This window comes from Chiloscyllium punctatum, chromosome 11 (assembly GCF_047496795.1).
Source record: "Chiloscyllium punctatum isolate Juve2018m chromosome 11, sChiPun1.3, whole genome shotgun sequence".
Classification (NCBI taxonomy): Eukaryota; Metazoa; Chordata; class Chondrichthyes; order Orectolobiformes; family Hemiscylliidae; genus Chiloscyllium; species Chiloscyllium punctatum.
This window is the reverse complement of record NC_092749.1, coordinates 67420096-67433398: the sequence shown is the minus strand read 5'-3', so window position 1 is coordinate 67433398 and position 13303 is coordinate 67420096. Positions and strand designations below refer to the sequence as shown.

Below are 13303 nucleotides of genomic sequence, written 5' to 3'. Positions count from 1 at the left end.
TGGGTTGAATGGCCTGCTTTCACTTTGTAGGGATTTTATGAACTATCCAAAATTCTCAGTTTATCTGACTGACAATCTCACGATAAAGAAACTGTCCTGTACTTAACAAGTAAATAACTGTTTATTGCGAATATATTCACTTTAACCAAAGACAAAAAGAAAATATGAATTAGAATTAGATTTATTGTCATATACTCACATGACTATGGTGAAAAGTTTACAAGTCACCACTTATTGTGCCATCTTTGATATCAAGATACCTAGGGTAGAGATTCTCAAGTACACATTCTTAGGGGGAAAAAATAGAAAAATATAGAAATTAATAAGTCCAGCAATAAGCTAGATAAAAGATAAGAATTCAGAATAACAACCCTTCCAACCCAGATTGCACGGGCTTCACCTTGAGTGCAGGAGTACCAGGAATTGAGTCTATGCTGAGGCCGGGTGGTTGAGCACACATTGAGGCCGGGAAGTCAAATCCATGCTGAGGTTGGGAGATCAAGTCCACAATGAGGCTGGGAGATTGTGTCCATGCTGAGGCCAGGAGATCAAGCCCGCACTGAGGCTGGGAGATCGAATCCACGCTGAGGCCAGGAGGTTGAGTCCGGGAGGTCAAGTCCACACTGAAGCCAGGAAGTCCACACTGAGGCCAGGAGATCAAGCCCACACTAAGGCCGGGAGACCGAGCCCCCAGTAAGGCTGGGAGATCGAGCCCACACTGAGGCCGGGAGATCATGTCCAAACTGAGGCTAGGAGGTTGAGGCAACAGATTCAGTTATTAATGTATATCAATTATTTATTAATCCTTCTATAAATTATATTCCACTCCTTGTTAAATTCCCTCTCTCACATATAGACAGATGCACAAAGACTGGGGTGTGGATTATAGGGTGGAAAAAGAAATTGAAATCAGGAATACAGTTCATGAGCACCATGCTGTACCACAGGATTTGACGAGATTACTTCTTTCTCTTTCTTCTGATTCATTGATGTTGATCTAAAGTCATTTGCGCACTGACGTTCAGTCTTTCATTCACAGACAAAGAATTAATCTTTTCAATGTTGCTAAAGATGATTCATTCCTCCATCAACAGGGGATTTACAGGGAAAGGCAAGTGGGATACAGCTTGCTGTTATTGGAGACTTTCTGGTATCTCCACACAGGAGAGAGAAAGAGAGAGATTTTTGATGCCTTCTCTTTGCAGCTAGATCTTTCTGGGTCCACAATAGTCATCTGGCCATGAGCCAAACAAAATATTACTATAAAGCAATTGCTCCATAGTTTCGAACTTATTGACTTTGCTCTACCTACTTCCACTTTCAGTATTCCAGGAATGGGCAACATTGTATACAACTCACAGTATGTTCGAGCAAATGTGCTTGTTAAAACTGCACAGTCCCCTTGGCTTAAGTATCTCTTCCTTTTTGAGTCCACACTCCCAACATAAAGATGTGGTGCTTACAGGCATCACCTTGGGGCTTTCTGGTTAGACGCTTCTGATCTTAATTTGCTACTTTTTTACAGTCAGAAGTGAGTGGAGTTGGACTTTTCCAAGTATTTCAGGAATTTGAAGGCGTATTGGGGAAAAGCCTGCTGTCACTTTTGGAAACTTTTGTTGCAGTTCCTCTTCAGCTGTAGCCTGACTCTCCCTTGAGCATGAACAAATATTCACGCACTCTAGTTGATGTTTAACCACCATACCATACACCCTACTTGTCAAAGAGTCATAGAGTCATAAGAGGTGTACAGCACAGAAATAGACCCTTCAGTCCAACTCGTCCACGTCAACCAGGTATCCTAAATAAGTCTTGTCCCATTTGCCAGCATTTGGCCTATATCTCTCGAAACCCTTCCCATTCATATGTCCATCTAGATGCCTTTCAATGTTACAATTCTACCAGCCTCCATAACTTCCTCGAGCAGCTCATTCCATACATGCACCACCCTTTACGTGAAAAAGTTGCCCCCAGGCCCCTTTTAAATCTTTCCCCTCTCACCTTAAACCTATGCCCTCTAGTTTTGGTGTCCCCTATCCCAGGGAAAAGACCTTGTTTATTTACCCTATCCATGCGCCTCACGAATTTATAAATCTCTAAAGATCGCCCATCAGCTTCTGATGCTCGAGGGAAAACAGCCCCAGCATATTCAGCCTCTTCTTATAGCTCAAACCCTCCAAACCTGGCAACATCCTTGTAAATCTTTTCTGAACCCTTTCAAGTTTCCCTTTAGGTACATCTTGTCTGAAGGTCCTCTCTAGGTCCCCATGCCCTTTCCCCAGTCTCCACTGTAGACCCACAGTGTCAGTGTCCAGTAGGGGAATATCACACACAGAACAGAACCCCATTGGTCCCTACCTACCACCCCACCAACCTCCATGTCCAGCGTATCATCCGCCGTCATTTCCGCCACCTCCAAACGGACCCCACCACCAGGGATATATTTCCCTCCCCTCCCCTATCAGCATTCCGAAAAGACCACTCCCTCCGTGACTCCCTCGTCAGGTCCACCCCCCCACCCCCCCCCAACAACCCAACCTCCATTCCCGGCACCTTCCCCTGCAACTGCAAGAAATGCAAAACTTGCGCCCACACCTCCCCCCTTACTTCCCTCCAAGGCCCCAAGGGACACTTCCATATCCACCACAAATTCACTTGCACCTCCACACACATCATCTATTGCATCCGCAGCACCCGATGTGGCCTCCTCTATACTGGGGAGACAGGCCGCCAACTTGCGGAACGTTTCAGAGAACACTTCTGGGACACCCGGACCAACCAACCCAACCACCCCGTAACCCAGCACTTCAAGTCCCCCTCCCACTCCACCAAGGACATGCAGGTCCTTGGACTCCTCCATCACCAGACCATGGCAACACGACGGTTGGAAGAAGACCGCCTCATCTTCCGCCTGGGAACCCTCCAACCACAAGGGATGAACTCAGATTTCTCCAGTTTCCTCATTTCCCCTCCCCCACCTTGTCTCAGTCAAATCTCTCGAACTCAGCACCGCCTTCCTAACCTGCAATCTTCTTCCTGACCTCTCCGCCCCCACCCCACTCCGGTCTATCACCCTCACCTTGACCTCCCTCCACCTATCGCATTCCCAACGCCCCTCCCCCAAGTCCCTCCTCTCTACCTTTTATCTTAGCCTGGTGGACACACTTTCCTCATTCCTGAAGAAGGGCTTGTGCCTGAAACGTCGATTCTCCTGTTCCTTGGATGCTGCCTGACCTGCTGCGCTTTTCCAGCAACACATTTTCAGCTCTGATCTCCCGCATCTGCAGTCCTCACTTTCTCCTTGAATATCACACACAGGCAAGCAATTGAACAATCCTAAATGTAGACTTTTATTGACAACCAGCAAAAGGGAACTCAAATGAAATGAATACAGGCTACAATTTGCCCCCAGAATGTGAACCAAATGTTGGCATCTTGACCTTGGTGGTCTATGATGGTCTCCAGCTAGTATCTATTGGAATAAAGGCAAAATATTGGTCGAGGCCAGAAATCTGAAACAAACACAGCATGCTGGAGAAACTCAGCAGGTCTGGGAGTGTCTGGGAGCATCTGTGGAGAGAGAAACAGAATTAAAATTCCAAGAGTGGTCTTACTCTTCTTCAGAATTCAGCCATTTAATGTTGTTTCAGAGCCAATGTTTGATGCATTATAATGCTGTGCTCAAATCCATTTCCCAACACAGACTCACATCAAATGTTCCACTTTCTTTGGTGTTTGATGGAATCCACTGTCATACTTACATGGCATATGATGCAGCGATGTTCCCCTCATCCCAAAACACCCTTGAAAAGTTCCATAGGTAATAGTCTGCTTCTGCCCAGCATTAGTCTCCTGCATTGCTGATGCAGGGCTTATCTCTGAAACATCAATTCTCCTGTTCCTCTGATGCTGCCTGAGCTGTTGTGCAATTCCAGCACCACAATTTTTGATTCTGATTTCCAGCGTTTGCAGTCCTCACTTTCTCCTTTAAAGTTATTGCCTCTAAGTTCTGCTTTACTGAGATGACAATTTTACGTTAACCAGCACCAAATGCATGGTGCAATCTACCTTTGATCAAATTTGATGCATAAGCACATGCAAATCTGTGAAGGAATGTTTGTAAACGAAATGTTGTGAAGTTCATGCCTTTGGCTCTTCACTGTCCTATGGTCCAGCAAAGGTGTATCCAGCACTCTTGTCAATCAAATTGACACAGGTACCGCCCACCCTGGGCACTGTCCCAGCCATTGTTCAGCTGCTTTGCACAGCCAGAGAATGGTAAGTGATGGAAGGGATGACATTTTGAGTTGGATACCACCATCAGCAAGCTCTGCCCGGTCATTCGGTACCTCCCCAGACCTTCCATCTCTCCTTTTACCTCACAGTACCCCAACAGCCCATTTCCACCCATCCCCCAATGTTGGCAGTCATCACATTGAACACTACCTCCAGCTTCCTCCCTGCCCCCTGAACCCCAACTTTAAACCTTAATGATACCCACTCTGCTCCATTATGCTCCATCTGAGGAGGGAGCAGTGAATGTCACTGTTAATATCCCCACCCCCACCCCTCCTTGTCCTGCAGCCTGGCATGCCCTTATGCTGTTCTGTGTAACCCCAGACAACTTGAATTTCCCTCAGCACCATCCTTCCCACCTCCACAAATGCCTCTGCAATCCCCTTTACCAGTGGTAAGCTCCCCACCACCGCCCCCCCCCCCCCCCCCCATCCATTTTGGACATGATCCCTCCTTGCCTCCTAAATGCGTCTTTTCAATCTCCTTTAATAAATCAAACACAGAACTCCAAGACCCCAAACTGACTTTGACAACCAGCCCACAGAGAGGACTGACCCAACCCCTGACCACAGACTTTGCAGCTCCCCAACTGATGAAACATGATTCCCCTGACTGCCACTAGTCCTATTAGACTGACAGCTGCCCACTCCCTGGATGGTGTGGGGATAGATCCCCTGATGGTGATTCCTCCAAATGGATGACTGACTGTGGCCACACCCCTGGACTGTGCCCATGACTGATACCAGGTTCCCCTGACTGAACTGAGGACAAGTCCCCACTCACTGTCCGACATGGCCATTTGGTTGAAATCACATACCGTGTGTTGGGTGTACAGGCAGCTGGCACATGATGTACATATTAAATCAAAGTTTAAGTGTGCCATGCCGCCAACTGCTCCCCACCCTTGACCCAGATAGATTCCTACTGACAAGTATGACAAAAAATTGCCTGCAGGTCTCTACAAAAGGGCATGTCAATAAGGCAGCATGGATAGTGTTAACTTATATGGCATGGGAGGCCAGACAAGGCATAGATACTACAAACATGCTGGTAAATGAGAGCTGAAGTCATGAGGTACCTATTTTCATATCCATGCTTAGAATGTTCAATAACAGATTTGTTCAGCACATTTGGTGGATGGAAATCTGAGTATTAATGAGATGAGTTGAACCATTAAGAATGTGTTTAAAACAAATCTTCTTATTTACCACCTACTCTTGGCTAGTTAGAAACTCACCATGTTGCTTGGCAAAAAGCATAAAGGATACAACAAGATACTCCTGATCACGAGATCATCTTGGGTAGACTTCTCTTCTAATTCTGTCATATATCTCATCAAAGCTACTTTACTCAGACCCCTATAAGATTCCACACAGTCAACTATACAGTACAGAAAGAAAATGTCTTTGAAGAAAACTTAAATCTACTTAAGTCATCACTAAGTTCTAAGAACAAACATGTATTCAAAACCACATCAAATGCAGATGATTCCATTATAACCTGTTAAAATTATCAAACTATCTATGTTCTCAGTCCCATGAATACCTCTTTGAACAAATGTTTTGCTCAGATGAGCACTTTGAAAGGCTTTGAAGCTCAGACAAGCATTCAGAATGGGATCCATTATCAAAACAAACCATTGTAGCTCCATACATTGGAAACTTCTGAAATTGAAAGCTTTTGATCCATTTCTATGCAATCCTTCAATGTAATGGAGTAGTTGATATTTTTCTTTAAACATTTCAAATTGCATTTAAGTTAAAGACAAAAAAACTGCAGATGCTGGAATCCAAAATAAACAGACAGGAGGCTGTGCCCTTTCACCATCTCTTGATGCTGCCTGGCTTGCTGTGCTCCCCCAGCCTCCTGCCTGACTGCTTTAAAGTTAAAGGACTCTGGGTATTTGAAATACTATTCAAACCATCACAGGAAAATTACCAAGCAGTGCTTTAACCTTTTTTGAATGCATATTAGCACATTTTCCAATGGGCAAAATACTCTAGTACATCTGAATGCTTACACAATGTTAATCAATGTAAAGGTCACCTTATCTTTACATGACAGAGCTCTATGCTCAATTATTGTAATAAATCATATCCAGCCTATGAAACAGCCTCTAAGAATGTGATTTGAAGTTGTCCAAACACTAAACACTTCCCTGTTAGAATGGGTTTTGCCTAATTTTCCCAAACTCGATTTTCCAGGATTTCAAAATACACCTGTCTTGAAGAAAATACTTTGGGACGTAAAATATAAATTTCCTCTAGACTGTTCAATCGTAACCCTGACCTCAGGCCAAACATACAGGATTACAAACTGAACCAACACCGAAACTCTTGATTATTTTGTGTTGGTCTTTTTTTTGAGGGGGAAAGTCAAATTTATGGATCCCCATCCTCAATTTTACTGACAGCCTCACTCATGCTTGATTTTTTTGGGAGACAGAAATATGGGGAAATATGCACACATAGTAAACAATAGTTTGCTAACAGTGATATCTGAATTTTGAAATCAATTACTGGTAATCATTAGGCTATGAATACTTAATGCATTCTTTTGACAGTCCCTTATCATTTTTACTTAGAAATTGGCTCATTTTAATAAACATGTTACACGTTACACATTCCCTTTTGCAGCTTACTTTAAAAATATCATTTCTTTATTGTCATTTTTTTTTATTCAACAACTGTCACTGTTGCAAAACTGTAATAATTTTCATTATCAAGTGAAACCCTTCTTATAAATTTATAAAATTTATCATAAGCAAAATGGTTTTTAAGACAAATTGGGGATATTCAATATCACCTTCCATATTGGAAGTGTTAAGGCATACAGTTTCTATAACTCTGCAAATATTTACCATCCTATCTCAGTTTGATTCTTACCTGTTTTTGCAGGTAGTCAATGCATCCTTTTGTTTGAAACAGAAGGCAATCTTAGACGTACAAATTAGGATTCTGTAATGCTATCAATACCGTGATGGCATTTTAACAGCCTACTGATTGGTGTGCTGTCACGGCTGCCGAGTTTAGTAACATACATGGGAAAGCAGAGAACAGGAACTGTAAGAAAGAAACAAGATCCGGCAGTTAAAATACCCAAGACTCAAACTGATGGTGATGGCAGATTTGATATTTGTCTTCTGCATACCATCCTCTGCACAACCGCTGCTCTTTGCCTGTTCAAAATCTGCTCCCAGTTAAAGCCTTCCCTATTCTACTTTCTCATGGTACACCTTCAATCCATTTTAAAATAATCACTCAATTCTGTTATCCACTGATGTAGAGTGTGCACTGTGAACTGCTAAATAAGTGAACCACTCTGATCAAACTGCAGGCTTCTGGCAGACAACAGCTCCTTCTTGCCTTAGAACATTGCTGGCTTCAATCTACTGAGAATGCTTGCAGGCAAGATCCTCTCAGTTCTGTTGGCATGATTCAGTGAAGTTTGAAATAAAAGTGAATTACAAATGTTAGACTATTTACTGCGCAGGTAAACTCATGTTCTGCTCACTTGCCACAAATTTGTAAGAAAATAAAGATTGCCAGTCAGTTTAAATCCACATTAAGGCAATCATAAGTTGTATAATATCTAGAATAAAACATCTGACAGAATGGAGGCCAGTTGTTTGGATGAAATAAGAATTAATAAACAATCTAAGCCAAACCATTTGTGTTTTCATGACATTGATGTTCTAAGTGTGAGAGTGAGCTTAAAATTACATGTCCTCACTCTCTAGATTTATTTTGAATAATTTCCAAAATAAATATGGATCAATTTGCATAAAGTGCCTGCTATGAGATCATAGCACTAAAGACACCCCACAATGCACGACATGCAAAAGCAACATATTTATTTACCTCCATAATATATGGGATATACACACATATGGCATTCAGCAGAGTTGAGAAAATCCTAGTCGAGATATGGTACTTCACATAAACGAAATTGTTTAGGGGAGATGGCTAAAAAAAGAAACTTTTCTTTTAAACTGAGACTCTTCTATATGTGAGAATTGTTCAATGCTGAATCTGTCCAAATGGGACAACTCAGAATGGGCCAAAATTCTACGGAATAAAACAAAGGTGGAGAAAGTGTTGTTGGACTCTCAGTAAACATTATTAGAGTACTTAATAAATAATTGGCCCAGATTTTGTGGGAACTGAAGCATGTTGTGCAATGCTGTATCTATCAGAATTCTTTCTTCAAAAGTATTTTGCCTTGCAAATTGCGACAAGGTTAACCCTGGCGAATAACCTCCTTAATAAATTAGGAATAATAATCCAGGAAAAACAATGGAAGAATAAAGTCAGAAGTAGGTTGTCAAATTGGCTACGAGAAGAGAAAAAGGGAAGAAAGGATTGGGCAAGGGAGAGAGGGGAAAAAGTGGTAAAAAGAGGTAACAATGAAAACATTTAAAATTAAAAAAGCAATAAACACAAAAATATGCCAAAGTTTGAACTGATTTCTTTCTCGGCCAGTGAGGTTGAGTGGTCTTCAAGAAGCACAAATCTCACCAATTATACTATTGTGGGCTAAGCAGGAAGCCCCAGTGAACGTCTTGTCAGAACAACAAGTGAGGAAGAGAATCGAAATCATAAGTGGTTAACAGAATGCTCCTCAAGTTTGTATAACAGACACTTAGGCCTCCTTTGCTATGGACAAAATCTCCCTACTCCTGATGAAGACATATCTGCAGGATGACTCCAGCAGACAATCCTGTTGTTCAAGTAGCCTTCATGATGACTTGTTGGCAGGATTGGCTGCTGGATCAGGTATTGGGATTTCTGGAGGTCAGTTCCATGTGATGTTACATTATCCTTCCAAGCTGCTCAAATCGCTCTCATTTTGACTAGTTTCACAAAACCTGGGTGAAGTGTTAGTATCTTCCTTTCACCAGAGTGCCTTCATGGCTGCAGGTGATAGCTGGGGCTTGCATAAGGATATTCAACAAAAAAAAAACAAAATTAGTTAAAAACTGAAAGTTTCCTCATCAACACAAAAATAAATCAACAAAGCCTAAAAATGAGAGCCAGGTTTATATAGGTTTGGAAGTAATTTAGTGAATTACTTTATTAAATTAATTTCTGTTTGATTATCTTGGACCAGATCAAATGAGACTGCAGTGATTGTAATGAGATCAGCTAGGTGGACCTCATTGAATATGCGTTCCCTGATTGGGGCTGTTAATCTGGTCCAGTCAGGGAACCCTGGTTGAGAGATGTAAACAACACTGTAAGACTTTCTGTTCACTCTGAGAGCTGACTCTGAGGGAGCTGGATCAGTGTCAAAAACTCTCCATGTGTAAATAAAGAGTGACTTGGTGACAGGATATCGGCCTCTGTGGAGTTATTTCAGAGACAATCAGATGTTTTATGTGAATGTGACAACTCATCTATTCACCTTCAGAAGTTCATCAGGACATAAAATGGTAAGAGATAGGAACAGGAGTAGGCCATTCAGCTTCTTAAATGTCTCACTCAATTAATGCAATCATTGTTGATCTCAATGTGGCCTTCATCTCAGCTTTCTACCTGCCCAACCCCAACTTTTCCATATAACACTTGTCTCCTTTACAAAGGAGAAAACCATCAAACACTGCCTTGTATATACTCAATCCTGGCTTCCAATGCTCTCTGAAAAGAAAAGTTTGAAGACTATTGACTTTGTGAACAACTTCCTCTTTATCTCATTCCTTATTTTTATACTGTGCGATTCATCCACAAGGGTCATTCTCTTGAAATATACCTGGTTAAGCCTCCTTTATGTTCTATGTTTTAACAAGATCATCTCTATTTCTCTAAACTCCAATGAGTGTTTAGCCAAACCATCCAACCTTTCCTTGTAAGTGAACTCCTTTATCCAGGAATCAGTCTTATGAGCTATTTATGAATTGTTTTGAATGCAAGTATATCCTTCCTTAAGCAAAGAGGCTACAGCTGTACTCAGTACTCCAAATGCCAGTTATATGTACAGATATTGCAAGACTTCCCACTTTTATACTGCATCTCCAATTCAATAAGACAGTTTGTTTTCATATAAAACAATTCTGTTTACATAATTACTTACTGAACTTGCAAATCATATACAAGAACACCAAAATCCCTCTGCATCATAGCATTCTGTAGTCTCTCCCACTTCTTTAAGTAAGATACTACTTTTGTATTCTTCTAGCCAAGCCTGGCAAGCTCATTCTTTTTCACATTGCACTCCATCTAATAATTTTTTGACCACTGAATTAACCTATTTATATCCTTTTGCAGATCATATGGATCATCCTTTTCTACTTCCCCTTTCACCATCTGTAAATTTGACTGCAATACAGCCAATGCCTCCATTCATATCTTTAATATAGAGTGAACGTAATTGAAGCCCCAGCGCTGACTCCTATGGGCTTTGGCCCTGTAGTGTCCCTACTCCTGGATAAGGAGGCTTGGGTTGAAATCCCACCTACTCCAGAGGTGTGTAATAACACTTTTGAACAGGTTGATATGAAAAATATGTTAATCTTTTCTAAACATTCCAAATCACAAATGTGTAATGAAAATAAAAAATGGCTACCACCACACCCAGATTGGATGGTGTAAGTGTTTTCTGTCTGAGTGTGGGCTGTACTTGTGAGAGATATGAGGCCCTTCAATTGCCAATTACATTAATCAGACACTTAGACAATGCAGATTAAAGATGTCTGTAACCATAGAATTCTGCAAAGTGCATGTGGCAACCAACTATGCAGGATAGAAAGCCTGGTCAAAGCAATCTACAAGCCATTGTACATGACAAAATGATCATAACCATCTCTGTGAAGCAGAAGTAATTACAGACAAGTTTAATAGTCTCATCTGTGGACCACTATTCACAAGAAAATTGGCTGCATAAGGACGCAGAGCAGATATCCTTTCACCTTGAAGTGTAGTTATTCACCAATGTACTCCTATATGTGTTGCTACCTTTTTTGGGTGATGTGAGGGTGGAAGTGGGGTGGGAGTGAAGTTTTCAGTAATACCACAGTCATTACAATTTTCTGTTATATTTGCATGGCTTGTGCTATGTTCATTAGGATAAGAACTGCTATGTGAAAGGTCCACATAATGCCATTCAGTGGCTCTCTTTGGTATTGGCATCCATACTCCATTGTGCGGAGGAGTATAATAAGCTATAATTTGAGAATGACGGAATGCTGGCTGTTGATATCAATAATGATGTGTTCTGATTCTGATGTTTTCCAAGTTGGTTCATTGCAACTATGACCAATAAAGGCAGCCAGAGCAGGGCATATCTCATTCAAGCCACTGTACACAAAAATATAGAGAAACTGAAGAGGAACAAATGTACCAACAAGCTCAGAAACAGCAATAGCCTCCACATGAAATAATTGCAACTGAAGTTCCCCTCAGGATTTGGAGATTGTTGAGAAGTCCAGAGCCCACCCATCTCAATGCCATTACTTCCAGGCGAGTGAGTGCATTCCTGCAACAGATTGGGGATGTCGAGGGACACTGTCACAGAATGATGTCACCTGCTCCTGAGGGATTTGCGACCTGAATGGCTGAGTGGACATCTTGTTCCCAAGTGACAGTTGTACTCAATTTTAATGCAACTGGTTGCGTCCAAAGATCCATAAGGGAGCTGCATGGAATCTCACAGCCCTTAACCCACAAACGTAATACAATTATTACTATTACAATTCGGACCAGATCATGCCACCTCATCTCGTTTCCCTGTGTCAAGATCAGTGCTGCAGGCTTTGTCAACATAGCCTGGTAAAGATTACTATAGACTGTGCGCAATTTGCATTGAGAGTGCAATATCATACGGCTCTGAGTTCATCAATAGAAAAGGCCCAGATGCCTTTCAATGGCTGTTACTGAGAGGCAAGAGCTACTCTTTACAGTTAGGGCTGATGACTCCAGTCTGCAACCTCCTGATTGATGCCTATTGTAAATATAATGCAGCCCATTCTTTCAGTTGGGTAGATTATAGAGTGGACGATAGACGTCCTGAAGGAACTGACTCTTGGAATGGGCCAGGAGGATCTTTCGGTACACTGCAGCAGAGTATGTCACATAATTCTAGCATACTCTACCTACACAACTGGAGCAGGCAAAGTCCGGATGTCATGGGCAGTGAAGAGCTGGAAAAGCAGCAGCAATCTTCCAAGGGGGGACATTGAGCATTGAACAGGAAGATCATCAACTTTGGCACGATACAGCGATGACAAGCCAGGAAGCAGAAGGTGCAATAGATGTGAGTTGAGTGAAGTCATCAGTAGTTGACCGTAAATTTATTGTTACTTGAAAGCAAGCAGCCTCTGTTTCTTTCCTGGAAGGAAATACAGCTTTTCGCTTGTTGCATCTTCACTTTTCCTGCTATTCATTAAAAGTTATCATTAATAACAATTTGAAGGTTGTACAGTATGTAATCCTCCCCGCATTGAACAATGACAAGATATAATGCTATGCTGGATATTAAGAATAACACTCCTTCAGACAGGCTTTAACAAAGTATGATGCTAAGGACCAGGTACCCTCTGCAGTTTCAGTTTTGTCATTGCAGTTACTATGACAGATGATCAGATAGATGAGATGTAAAGAGGCTGTGTACTTATGAATGAGAGATTCTTACTCTCCACCGCACGTCATCCATGTTACCCATGTGTCCTCTGAAGCTTGTTTCTTTTGGTACTGTCCCACGAGGTGTACTGTGCAGGGCTATTTGTGGCTGGCAGCATTTGACCTGGTGGTATAACTCTCAGAAAGTCCCAAAGGGTTTTGCTACATGGCGCGCACACGAATTCCATGCTGCTGGGGAGGTGTGGTGCATGTAAAATAAGCAGCAGAGGACTGTGTGAGATAATTCATTAGAACTTATGGAGAGAAACCATTCATGAAACCACAAACCTGACATTTTGTCAATATTTGGTCCAATTCAGTACAAACCTACTGGCTGTAACACCCGCAGAAATCAAAATAAGTAACTGAGTAAAGTAACTGGAGTGATTGTAATGAGG

General features: G+C 41.9%; 1 long non-coding RNA gene across 1 annotated transcript; it reads right to left on the bottom strand.

Moving 5' to 3' along the window:
* Positions 1-362: 362 nt before the first annotated feature.
* LOC140482601 (uncharacterized) lies at positions 363-7544 on the bottom strand. Its single transcript, XR_011961762.1, has 3 exons — positions 7444-7544; positions 7179-7355; positions 363-749 (listed from the first exon to the last, which is right to left on the bottom strand). It is a non-coding gene; the product is annotated as an uncharacterized lncRNA (long non-coding RNA).
* Between the last annotated feature and the right edge of the window lie 5759 nt (positions 7545-13303).